Genomic DNA, 14,789 nt, shown 5'->3' with positions numbered 1-14,789 from the left:
ATTAAGTTTTGTTTTGAAATACTGCTTGGTCAATGGCCAGGCCAAAAGATCGTTCAAATTTCAGTGTTTAAAGTTTAAATACGTCATACAGCTTAATTTTTATTTTTTTCAATAATAATGCAAGTTTTTTCAAATTATTTACAAAATTGAATGTGTTATTTATAAACAATTATCTTAATTTTAAATTGTAATAATATATCACTTATAAATTACTCAAATCATCATTAATATTGGTACATAATATTTCTAGGGCGCCAATTTCAATACAAAATTTATTTTGTTTTAACAACTCAAAAACATAATTTTATGCATTTATTGATTAGTATACAAGTAGATAATTCGTTCTCAAAAAAGATATTTTCTGAGAATTGTTTTATTTAGACATTTGTAATTAATAAGTATATAATATAAAAATAGATAAAAATAAAATAAAATCTTTAAAAAAAGTTTTATTTTGTTTTAGTTTTATTTATCTTGTTTTGTAATTTTTATTACATTACATTTCATTTTTTGTGTAAATGATTTAAAAGCATATGCCATATATTGGCATATAATTAATATATTTTAGATAGGTATAAAGTATATTAATATGGGTATAGCTGAATTATTATTGACTGATTCAACCTTTTTTATTATAAAAACAATTTAAATCAAGGATATTGTTAATAATATCAAAAATATCATTGTGTATTAAATGTATTGTATTTTTATAATGTGGTTTTTAATTTTTTGAGCGTTTATTTAAATCAAAATGTTACACAATTAAGTACATTGTATAACTTATAGTTATATCTAAAATTAAAAAAATAGTAAACTAAAAAGTTTAAAATTTTGATTTCAAATATTTCAAATATTTCTTTATGAATAATTCATGAAAATATACCTATGTCAACTTTACTCAACATTTTTTCATAAAAATGTTTTTTCCTATACTACATGTAGGTACTTACAAAATAATAATTATTATTGCTGAGTTTTTTTTTTCTAAAAGTACAAAAAACCCTGGAGTTTTTATTTAAATAAAAAAATGAAATATTTTAAGCTAACTATCTGGAAAATGTTTTCACTTTAAACCATTTACCGTCGTAACATGCCAATGTTTCCCCCGCAGTCGACGGTTGTTTGCCAGGTCGTGAATCCACATGAGATGTGAGCATTAAAAGGACGCCAGGGGTTTTGCCCAAGGATGAGTAATTAAGCTGAGCGTTTAGCGGATGAGGATAGGGGAAGGAGAGGATACACACGTATCCCTTGTATCAGAAAGGGTTATGGGATATAAGCGTAAACGTGAGGGAGAGGGCAAGTGAAAAAAATATGAAAAAAAAATTACACACATATATAACAATATTAAAAGCTTCAATTACATATTATGGGAAAAAACATTTGGGTTGGATTCCTCGCCGTGACTTGAATATGAATCTTTTCATGGTTGATTTATTCCGGCGAGGTGCAATGTCATTCAAGATATAGTTTTATGTAAATCCCGGTTAAACGGGAAAAAAATAAAATAATACCGAAACTGAATAATACCCACCCATTTTATTTTTTCATCCCTGGTTACTTTTTTTTTTAACTACCGATTGTTGTTTAAAGTGTAGGGTTTAGTTTTAGGGCACGCAACTGGCCGTTCTCAGTTTTGGGGTTTTAATATCAACGAAACCTCGTGGATTACACAGAAGTATAATTTTTTTTTTTTTTTACTTTTTGAATGCGTAAAAGTTATTCTTGCAGGCAAAAACGTATTATTCACATATGCTTTGTTATATTCCTTCCATTCAATAATAAATTTTTTTTTTTAATATTTATTTATTTTATTACTCTAAAAAATAAGTTACAAACACCATAACTGCTATTATATTGTTATTCAAACCGACGATAAAATATTTCACAGTGACACACGTGCATTACATATATTATAACACTGTAGGCACATATTAAATTATTTTTAATACATACATTTTATGAAAAATGTAATAAATTAAAAAGAATAAAAAATATTGTATTATATTATTATTACACATTATTGTATCATTTGTTTAATTTAAATTTTTTTTTTATTTTTACAGTTTAAACTGTAATTTTGTGTTCCGTTTAATTGGTAAACCCGACCGTCTGTAGAAAATACATCGTAAAAAAAAATCGCTTGTTTCATTTGTTTTGTGGATGTTTAATAGTCTTTACTTTGGTTATTTTTATTCGTACATCGAAAACCGCCCTGTATTAAATTATATTATATTTATCATTGTATTACTCACGTAACGTTTACGTTTAGCTACCCTACCACCTCAACCATCATATAACGACTAAATATGAACAATCTCGTCTTTGCCGCCTCCCCAGGATAATCAGAACGCCAAAATCTTTATTTGCGGAAGTTTGAAAACCCGCTCGTACACAATTGCAGTCGAATTACACGGTTTGTTTTCATACACACACACTATATATATATTCTTGGTCGCGTCCTAAGTCCCTGAGCATTCATCACAAGCAGCCACGCCACGACCGCGATAATCGTTTCTATGAATAAATTAAAACGTACCGTCGCCATGTATTATTGTACCGCAGGATAAGTGTTGGTAGTATAAGGACGACGGAAAAGCTTCTATGGGGATGATGACGCGATGGGGGTGGCAAACCAAGATAGACATTCTGACATTCTGTGTATATACATGCAATCGTTTTCTATATACACGCGGTTTCTTGGGTAATACAGTAAACTACCCTCAGTCTCTACGGTGGCAGCAGATCATGTATTATTAATGGGTGTTGGCGCTATAAGGTGCAGTGTGTGGTAGGAAAAATGGACATGAGCGGCGGCGGAGTATAAGTCACCGTCGCCACAGACCCATGGATTACGCGCATAAATGTATATATGTATACATGTGTAGTTTTGCAAGCGTCCAACTATATACCGTTTTTATGAAAAATGCATTCGACCCCTGCTAGAAGTGATATAATATAAATAAACGTATTATTTACGGAACCCCATAACCAACGGAAGAAAAAAACGTGATAAACAGGATAATATAGAAAAATCACAGGAATATAAATGGGGATTAGCCTGGAAAGGGTGAGTTCTTAACATTTTTTATGATACCTAAACTACTTTTTTCTCCAAATCATATATACATATCATTTTTCTCGTTATAGAATAAAATAATAAATTCTATATCTTACATATATATTATAAAACGACATAATAATTAAATCTATAGACTATAATCAACTAAAACAATTAACCATAATTAACTACTTATTATTACTTTTTTAAATATTTATAATATTATATTTTTTAAATAAATTTAAATAAAAATTTACTTTAGTAAAATATGTTTATATCGTTTAAATATAATTATTAAGTAAACCAGTTTTGTTTATTTACTATTCTGCAATAAGTAATCCTTATTCTGCAATTTGTGTGTATGGAAAATAAGTACCAAATTAAAATTGGCTAGTTAAAAATACTCAAAGTTTCAAATATCTTTATTAAACTTTTTTTGATAATTTCGACTCTACTGACATTTTAATTTTTTAATTCGAAAAATATGTGTTTCTAATAATAATTGTATACAACAGTTAACAATTATGAATTTAACACAACCTAACCTATAATTTTATATATATAAACATTATATACGGTACAAGAGATATAATATTGTAGGATGAAAAGAAAATGACGTGATTTACATCGCATCCGGTTTCCGGTTCGGCCGGACGCGCGAGTCCGTGACTTTTATGTGTGCTTTTACTAGGGGTATATCGCCACCTGAATCGCGTGGGCTCGTAAATCAGCGGTTGGAACAAAGCTCGATTATTGTCACTAGAGAAATCCCCGGACAACCAGAAAGGGTCATGCAAATTTGGCAATAGTAACCAACTGCACAACACTTCCGCGTGTACAGATAACGTGTGCACATTTGCGGATACCACCATAAACCCACGAAAATTAATACATTTAAACTTGCAGTGAGGGTGAGACGGGCAACCATAAAAAAAAATACACAAAACAAAAACAAAATACCCCATTTGGTCAGTCAGGCGGCCACAAATCTTGGCTGTCTATCTAAACAAGTTATCTTGGTCGTATATTTTCTTGGGGTCTGACAAAAAGACGTCCGGTAAAATCGAATTATTTATGATTTATTCACGTTTACTGGACCTTGGCGTTGTGAAAATAAAAAAGGGGGAAATAGTGATTTTTTTTTAAAAATTCTATGATAAAAATACCGATCGTAGTAACATTCTGAAAAAATCTTTAATCTTTACAACGTAACTAGACATACTACGCGAGCCTTGATTAAATTATTAAATTACATTATAACCGTGTACAAAATAATTAAAAAAGTTTTACTTATATTTAGAGTTTTATATTAACTATCAAGCGATAATCTGAGTGCTACTCGAACATCATAGTCATAATATTATATAAAACAATTAATTTGAAAAACATTAAAAAGCTTTAAAACGAATTTAATAGATAATAATTATAAATAGTAAAAATAATTATAAAAAATGAGTATTTTAGTATTTTATACTATCGAAAGACGAAAATAATAAAATTTCTAGTAGGTACCTACAGTAAAAATATAATGACAATATTTTTCAATATTAAATAAATTTATATAATATAACTACACAATTCAATTTATTTTTCTCTTGTCTTTACATAGATACTTTGATCTAAAAATATTTGGTATGTTACTAGAAATATAAAATCATATTTATATATCTTGAAAATAAATTTTTGAATTGGTTACTGAAAGAAAAAAGTATAAACATTTAACAAACTATAGATATCTATGCATACATTATTTGTACAAAATAAATAGTTTAATTTATTAACTGAATTAGTTGTTTTTAAGTTTGATGATATTATACATTATTTAACTATAGGTACCTTTTAAAATGTTTCTACGGTTTCAAATTATAATATGTAAATTTTATTTTATCGACACATATTATATTTTTTACTCAATACAAATTAATTATTTAAATATTTTACTTATTTAATAAATCTTATATTATGTCCAATGAGCCCATTATTTTTTTTTTTTGAAAAAATAAAATAATAATAATATAGGTATTTATTATTTATGTATATTCGCGAATAAAAATAATAAAATTTATTTTTGCTAATATAGAATGAGTTACAGCTCTTGAATAACCCGTCAGAGCTAATCAGACTTGCGCGTGATTTAGACTTGACAAAATATAATACATAATAATATAATAATACAATAATATATCGTACACAAAACAATATAATATGCGGTCGTCGACAGACGGAGCTGCCTAAGTCGAATATGTCACGAAAACCACGACCGCCTGCGAGACGAAGACGTTATTTGACTCAATACCGCAGCTGACACGTGGTTTTCCGCTCACAGATACATTATATATATATATATGTGTGTGTGTGTGTGTACATATACAGTAATGTATTATTATAATACTTAATTCAAACTGATTCATCGGGCGCCCGAGTGCAATAATTTAATTTTCCCGTACGATATCGGTCGGTTTACTCGCTCTCTCTCACACACACACACACACACACACACGTTTATATTATATGTATACGTATTATTATGTTACATTACGTATATGCTCAAACAGTGTGTCACGTACTTGTGTGGTGTATGTGTGCGAGTGTATGATTGTGTGCATTATTGTAGATTTTAGATTTGAACGATGGCGGCGCACGGTGTGTTGCGGCGTGTCCCAGGCTAAATATAACATTAATTAAACGAATTTACGCAATAATTCAAGTGCGACTGACAGTTCACTAATAGTGCCAGGGACTCGATATATAAGCGCGCGTAATGTATATATAATATAAATGTATATACGACACACGTATATATTACTCTGGGACAACGACGACGACGACGCCATCGGCTGCGTTTTCTCTCTCCTCTGAACACCTAAAACTCACCCCCATCTAACACCGTCGCACCCACCACCACGAGTCAAAACTTACTGGCACAAAAATATACGTAAATTTAATATATATATATATGTGTGTGTGTGTGTGTACTTATTACTTATAATTATACGTATATACTGTGTGTATACTTCGTACATAATATCCCTACGTTTGCAGTACACGCCGTTTCCGCCGCCGTGGCGTGTATAAATAATTAATAATGTAAAGGTTTCTCCGTTCGATGGGGTTCGTGTTTGGAGTAATGTGTGCTGTATATGTCTTGGGTCGACAGACGGACGAACGAGAAGGGAACGGGCTTCTCTAATTAACCGGTAGGAGATTCAAAGTATGAACTCCTAAACTAAATCATATGGTATTTTTGTGCTAGTTGCGCCCACGCGGTGAATTTTCAATACATTATAATAGCTATGTATTTAAGTAAAAGTTTAAATGTCAGAGAAATTTGGTGAATTACTAATATTAATGATTTAATTATATCATTACCATTATTAATTAATTAATTAGTCTCGCGTTACATCTGCTGCGAGTATTTTAATCTGATTCGAGGCCTATAAAACAACACTAAAATCAATATTTTGAAATAAGTATTTTTTTTTTTTTGATTATTATTCTTATATTTATTCTTTTTAATAAATCCTATAAAGACAATTTACGTGATTCAATTAAAAAATTTGACAACAAAAGTCTAATATCATAGACAAATATTTTACTCTTACGACCAAAATAAAATAAATATATTACTATATATATTAGGATATAAATTGTATTTTTATTTTACATCCATATTGTTTATATTTATTCTAGTCTTGAAAACTTCATCTTTAAAATAAATGAAAAATAGTTATAACAAATAAATCGGTAAAACTTTAATTTTGTATTTTAAAGAACAAAAACATTCAAACTCGATAAAAATATCAAGATTTTTGTCTTTTATTTACGTATTAATATGCATTTGATGCTATACGAGTATAAATGTTATTCTGGACAATATATAAAATAATATTTAATACAAAATAGTATAAAATATACATACCTATGTTTGTGTGCGCACACGCTCGCGTGTGTATGTGTGTGTGTTTGTATTAGTCGAATTTATAATGTTTATATAGCACAAATGGGGGTTTTGTTGTATATAAATCTATACTTAAATTGCATTTGTTATTATTTTTTTGCAGGTGTGTGTTTCCATTTCTTTACGAATATAACTGTCAGTCTATTATATTGTGAGTACCTTATAATATAATATTATCAGTAACCTGATCATGTTGATTCACCTACCCAGGTAGCGAATATCAACTTAAGAGTGCTTTTTCATCGACTGAGAAATTCCCTTTATCATATCTCTCTTTACCACTAATTGTCTATATAATTTTCCTCTACACTGTCTAATGCGTTTGGTTAACGAGGACCCTAATTCTAATTACGAAGAATTTTAATTCAAAATAAATATGTAAACATCATATAAATTTGCAATTAAAAATATTTTAATTATTTACCTGTATTGTTATTATTGTTTTGGATTTAATATCCTATTTCCTTATTGAATTAAATTAGATAAATACTATGATAAATATATAATATTATTAATCAAATAGAGTATAGACCCATAAGATGCGATATATACGATACAATTCTGTGTTGGTTATTATTAAATTTTATCAATAAATTATACGTTTCCAAATTTTTATAAAATTTATTTTTCAGTATTTTATACAAAGTCGACAAATAAAATATTTTGATATTATTACATACGATTAACGATTGTACAAATACTACAAATATAAAAAATAAAAATTGTATTTCTTATAGAATACGCGTGCCTATGTGGTTGTTTTTTATCTGAAGGTAGATTTACTCCTGTCGTTCAATACATATATGAAATTGGAAGTGGTAGTGGTGGTTGATGGAAATCGATAACGGTGGTTTTATCCTCTTGGGGAGTACACAGTTATTCGCAGTAAACAGCGGACATACACATATAGATTCCATATCATTTATACGCGTTATTTACAGGTCAAACAAACGTACCGTAAACAAGAGGTTTCCGGTGTGTACAACTATAGGGAGACAGAAAAGATTTATATAAATGTATGTATATAATATACACACGTGGAATAAATAGGGGATAAGGTGCACATCGATTGTAGTCTAAAAGTCTCTCACTCAGATTTTAGTTCATTTGCGTTCACTCTGGTCCGAACGTCCGGTCTACGCAGCCGTCCAGAAACAACTATAATTTTTCACTTTAAGCTCAACCCCCTCTATTTAAAAAAAAAATCGCGACACCTTTCGAATTACGGTCATTTATTTTGTTTGAGTTCTGTTTCCAACTGGGAATTTTATTCTACCCATTGGCCGACTTGAATCAATCTCCTGTCATTCGAATGAAGAGCGTGAACAATTGGTTAAAAACAACATAATAATACTATCTGATAATAACGTACGTACGTAGTAATCGTGAAGTCATGAAATAGACCTTAAGTGAATATGTGTTGAATTTTAAAGTGCTAAAATGTTATGACTGTTAATTAATATTAGAAGCTTCCTGCAAATTGGAAGTGCAGCTACTAGGTAAACTAATTTATAATTAATTAATTTAATTTCTCATATTCAATTGTTTCGACTCTTGTATGCTTGACTTTATACAACCGTGTTTAACTTGTCTTATTGAAGTTAAAATGTTGTTCAAACGCTCAACTTTATATGTAGATACTTGAAGATTTCCTGTAGAATAAGTATGAGAAATTAATATACAGATTGTTTGATGTTTTGTGTTTGTGCAAGCAAACCTCTTTGTTAAAGTGGTCTTTACTATTGCCATTAATGAGAATTTTGTCTGTCTGAAGAGGGGAGAAAACTAAATGAATATACTCAGTTATCAGATAATAGACAATTGTAGAACAAACTTATAAAAAAAACTTAGTAATATTCTATCAAACAAATATTAACTGTAATAAACACAAGTGTATAATATGCGTTAAAAAACGTGTAAAATATTATTAAAATTTCAGACATCAACTTTTGATAAACTGCATGTATTATAATAATTGACTGTCTACTAAGAAGATATTATATCGTATAGTATTGAATTCTATAGGTATATTATTCAACAGTAGATAATATAATTAATAAACTTGTACAAATTGAAATTTTCTAAAATATTTAGGTAGGTACGTGAATAGTTTTTTTTTAAATCCGAACAAAGCTGTATTCAATGATAAAATCTCGAATAAAACAGGATCCATAATAATATTACGATTACTGTCAGTATATATAGGTATAGTAAACAATATATGATTACTTATTAGATATAAACTTATTACATATTTATGTCAAACGAGTATAATATGTCAAACAGATACTAAAACAATAAAAGATGTTTCTAACCTGTTGTTGAAAAGATCTGAAAGTGAGTTGTTTATTCAATAACATTTGTGCGACGAAGTGCATACAATAGTCAATAGACCAATTTATTTTTGTCAATCAATGTGTCAAGTACACCAGTTTAAAATTTCAAGTAAAATAATATATTTTCCGATTAAAGAGTTTTTTTTTTAATATAATTAAATTCTACAGTGTATGAAAATTATGTAATATGATATAATAATAATAAAATGACAGATGTATAAATAAAATCCAAAGAAAAAATTTAGAAAATATTAAAGACTAATAATAGTTTATATTATCGCATTAATTCAGTGAAAACATATACTAATAATATATCACAATAAAAAGATATATTTTCTTTTTTAATTACATCAAATAAATTATGTTGTCTTTTAATTCTTTGTTTGAACTGATTAAATAATAAATATAATTACCATTCATTTATTTTACACAACTACAAAACATCAATGATATTAAATTATATTACTATACTCATGCAATATAATAAATGTTTGATATTAAAATGAAAGTTTAAATACTATCGTCCATCTCCATAGCCTTTTGTTAAAATAATTTTAACTATTTATTATCTGACACTTGTCTATTTTATTAGGCAGACTTTTAAGACAGATACATATTTATTATTTATAACGCTTTGTACTAACTGAACGATTCAACTGTCCGGAATTATGCAAACGAGGAAAACTGGGAATTATCGATTAATTGTATAATTATACAGATAACTAAGCAGTAATTCGTGATGGTATACATGGACTTACGTTTTAATCGAACCACAGTTTTTAATGGGCACATAAATTACCAGTTTAAACCTTCATTAACCCCCGGCGCATGGTTAACGCCAATCTGCATTTTTTTTTTTTTTGAGTTTTTAGGGTTTGTAAATAATCTTTTTTTTTCAACAGTCAAAAAGCGATTTATTATTCATACCATTAAATTTTCCAAACATTCTTTTACGTCTCACTTGACCAATTATTTTATGAAGCTAATTAAATATAATTGATGCATATGTAAGCATGTTTTGTGAGGTTTAACATCACATAATTGTGTATTTATAATACCTTAGTATTGGTTTATTGAGAGACTTAATACTTAATAGCAGTTTCCTGTTTCAGATTACAGCATTTAATATTTAGTATTTACCACTACAAATATGTAATTGGTTTAATTGAGTATAAGCATAATTATATCATTGGTATAAATTTTACTTATTTTGCCTCGTTGATTTTTTTTTTTGCGATTAATTACTACAAATATAGATTTATATATATATTACTTTTTGTGACTGTATTTAATAACTTGGTGATGATTTTACTAAATAAAGAAAGGATACGATTATAAAACAATTAATTTACTTTTACGCTGCTAATGCAATTTAAATGGGAACAGGAAATGGTCTTTGAAGATAATTGATTACACTTAAATAATTCTATGGTGTGGAAAACTTTCAAATTATACACTTATTAAAATATATTTTTAGCTTAAATAGTTTATGCATATTCAATTTCCCGATATTGGTTTGGTTAGTTATTTTTAAGTTTAATTATATTTCTTCGTCTAAATAAATATTAATATGAATGGTTTAAAATTAAACTTTAAGTAATGAAATAATATTTTAACATGGATGTAAAATTTTAACAGTATAGTTTGTATAATCTTTTTAATAAAGTATTATAAATTATTATTATCATTGAATGTGATATAGCTTATTATTATTATTATACAGCTGTCTTTGCATGAATCCTATATATACTGGTTAATATTAATAAACTAATATTAATTTACGTTTTATAACAATGCACTCGAAACCTGTCGAGTGTATGAGGTCTTATGAGGATTTGTTTAATTACTTCGCTGGAATACAAGGTCCAAATAACCGTTGTTGCCGACGTGAAAAGGTTGGGGCGATTTCATGTTGCGGCCTGTGATATCCGATATGAGCAAAGCTGGTCCAAAATTCCTGTCTCCGTTTACATTGGAAGTTAATTAATCATACGCTCCCCTTTAACATGCCATGACGTTATTACCCGGTGAATCAGTCAACATCAACTAGTAGAAATTTAAAAAATTAAAATAGGAAATTCAGATCCCGTTTTAATAAAAGATACCCGTAACTTTATATTGCTAACCAAATTGAAGGTAATTATTTTTGAGATCATAAAAGAAATTATATTGTTTGGCACTTATTGCATATTTACATTAATATTAACGTTTTGACTTTTTGATTTGAAAATATTTTATAAATCCTCTTCTCCTTTCATTCATACAGTCAACACTCTTGTAAAGATTTTAATTAAGTAATAATAAGTGTTTTACAAATATACCTACATATCATTTGTTAATAAATGAAAAAAACGAAAAAAGTGGTTTTGATTAAAAATATAAAATATAATTTAAAAAAATCTTATTTGTGTTCATATATTTATATATAAAGAATTTAGAATAAAAAATAATACAATATTTCATTTTTAAAAAGCTAATTCATAATTAATTTAAAATTTTAAGAATTATTTGAATTTCAATTAGTATTTGCACCTAATCAATATTTATTTATTTAGAAAAGTAAAAAACGAATGAATTATTATTGTTATACGTTTAAAATATTTTATAATATTTAAAATAATTATGATAAGTATAATATCATATACTACAGAATGCATTTAATATTATTAACTACCTATACTCGTCTTCACAAAACAAAGTGAAATTATTTTCGTAAAGTTCAGCATTTATATTGGTTGTGATATTTATCAAAAATACGATACAAAACAATGTCCAGACAAACGACATAGGATTTTCTGGACGGGATATATTTAGGGATTTGGAATAACGGATTTACGTCAGAAGGATCAAGAGTCTAACCAAGAATAATAGCAGTTCTGTGACCATCGGACAATCTATGTTATTATTTTTCATTATTTGTACGTGCGTAAATTGTCTCAGAGGGAAAAAAATGCCATATTGTAAAATTATAGTAAAATGTGAATAGTTTCGTATATTGAACTAATGGCCAAATAAAGTTGTCACTATACTTATTTATTATTTTCGTCTTTAAAAATCAAAACTGTTTATTTAAAGAAAAAATGGAATTAAGTCCAATAACGTATTTTAAAATAAATAATACATAACATATCATTTATATATTATAAAAAATCGTTTATTATTTGTGTTAATAACGTAACTAAAATAAATAAAAAAATTATTAGATTATTAAATGTTAAAATACTAATAGCAGGTATTTATTATACCTTTTTAACTTAACCTAAATAGTATAATGACATCAATATTCCATTATGAATATTGAACTTTATTTCACTCCTTGAATGAACATTAATTTTTATAGAAATAAATCTTTCAATACGTATTTATTTTTTTATTTTATTTTAACTGTTAAATACAATTCATCTCCCTTAATGATATTTACTCATTTCATTTTTTCATTATAATCAATCATCAAATCAGGAATTTAATTTTCAACAGTGCGCGTTTATATTTAGCTGCTGGGAGACAAGCAACCCAATAAATTAAAATACACTGAATTCTTCATTAAAAACGATAAAACAATGGAACAAAAATGTTAACCACGTGTGATTTTAGAAAATATTACTTCATGTTTATAATACACAATAACGTGAACAATGACAGTCGTCCAAGGTATCTCTCACATTATTTCGAATGGCTGTTACAAATATAGTGAATGTGGGGTGATATTAAATTTGCTTAATTTTTATTCGTATGATTTAACTAACAGTGAACATTTTAGATTTTAACAAAGTTTTTTTGATTATCATTATAATAATGTATTATTAGTGATACAATACAATTTTTAAGTTTTATTTTGAAGAATAAACAATTTAATATAAATGATTAGTCGTATGCTTAACAGACAATTAGAGGCAATAAAATAATTAAATTAACCAAAGATAGTTATCCTAACAAACTAACACTATATCACTTTATAATTTATAATTTATTATATTTAGTATAAAATTAAAAATCAAATAAGGTAGCTTCCACATATTTTATTTTAAAATAGCTATTTAAATTGAAAATCTCGCTGCAATAAGTTTGATAATATTTTTAGTAAACCATTGTTTAAAATTGTTTTTGAAAAGTGATTATTTATTTATTTGTCTTTGCTTAAAAATTTCAAATGATTATTATACAACAATGACTCAAACCTGAGGACCCTATCTGTACTTTTTTAAATTTTTAATGTCTGTAAACTTAGAATCTGAATGACAATCCAATTAAAACGAAAGCCACATAATAAACACGTCTATTCACGTAGCGTTGACATACCGACGTGTGGCATGTGTTGTAGCCATAGTAAACACTGTTTCTCGTAAACTATTCATCAGACGTCGTGTAAGAAAATATTGTTTTTGGCATTTTCAAAACATTGATGAACTGACTATATAAACAATATAAATACAGACAGTATCTACATACTTAAGCAGAGAGACCCATTATTTTATTTAATGTGTAATATACACACACACAAATTATATAAAATATTATATTTTGTATTATACCTACCAACTACTTCTATTTGAATCAATCGTTATAAATTGCAAGTGTGTAAATATAAATATATAGAAAAACGGGTAGCATAGGACACATTAAATGAAATATGTCTACCTATATATTTTTATTTTCAGTAATAGATATTCAATAAACAAGAATTTAAAACTGTCAGCCGGTAAACAAATATAAAATATGAATATTTTTAGCTCGTATTATTTTGAAATCGTTATGAGTTATGGCGATTATTGATATAACAGAAAAAATAGTTCTTATTCAAATTGCTTAGTATATAGTGTCTTTAATTACCTATTATTTATTATTTATTTACTTGCAGAGTATCTATATATGTTACCACAATTCAAGATCGTAAAATTATTATTTTCAAACATTTTTTTTTTATGACTATACGTACATTAATAAATGTTAAAACTAACGAACTTATTTAAAGTATTGAAATTGATAAGAATGTAATAGATTATACATTAGTCATAGTTCTACCTATTATAATAAAATGCATATGATAGTAGTACTCAACGATTTTAAAACACTATAAGATAGTATCAGGGCCGTATTTAGGAAGGGGCTGTAGCCCCGAAGTTCTCACAAATCTGAAACCTCAGTTTTGTAAATACAAAAAAAAATATGTTAAATTAAGAAAATTATACATATAATATAGAACTTATTATTTTTGTTAATAATTTAAGTTTCAAACTCTCAGTAATACATTTTGTTACTAAATAAATTAAATAAGCGCCATATCGAAAATATTAAATGTTATAAAATTATCAAAAAATGTCTGGTTCATTTATTTTAGGCCCCCAAAATATATTCCACCCAAAGGTTAATATATACCTAAATCCGTCCCGAATATCATATCATTATACAATTATATTAGAGTTACATATCTGAT

The 14,789-nt window shown here is 27.1% G+C and overlaps 1 protein-coding gene across 3 annotated transcripts in view; it reads left to right on the top strand.

The window, feature by feature from the left end:
- LOC112602585 (LIM domain transcription factor LMO4.2-like) overlaps positions 1–14,789 on the top strand; it is a 66,530-nt gene that overhangs the window by 16,203 nt on the left and 35,538 nt on the right. Inside the window, exon 2 of one of the 3 annotated variants that reach the window (XM_025350749.1) lies at positions 7,123–7,170. The exons of the other annotated variants lie outside the window; for them this stretch is intronic. The gene's annotated coding sequence lies outside the window, so the exon portion shown is untranslated. The remainder of the gene's footprint in view (positions 1–7,122; positions 7,171–14,789) is intronic. 3 annotated transcript variants of the gene reach the window in all.

This window comes from Melanaphis sacchari, unplaced genomic scaffold (assembly GCF_002803265.2).
Source record: "Melanaphis sacchari strain LSU unplaced genomic scaffold, SCAv2.0 Contig8_pilon_pilon, whole genome shotgun sequence".
NCBI lineage: Eukaryota > Metazoa > Arthropoda > Insecta > Hemiptera > Aphididae > Melanaphis > Melanaphis sacchari.
The sequence above is the reverse complement of the archived record's forward strand: the minus strand, read 5'-3'. Positions and strand labels throughout refer to the sequence as shown.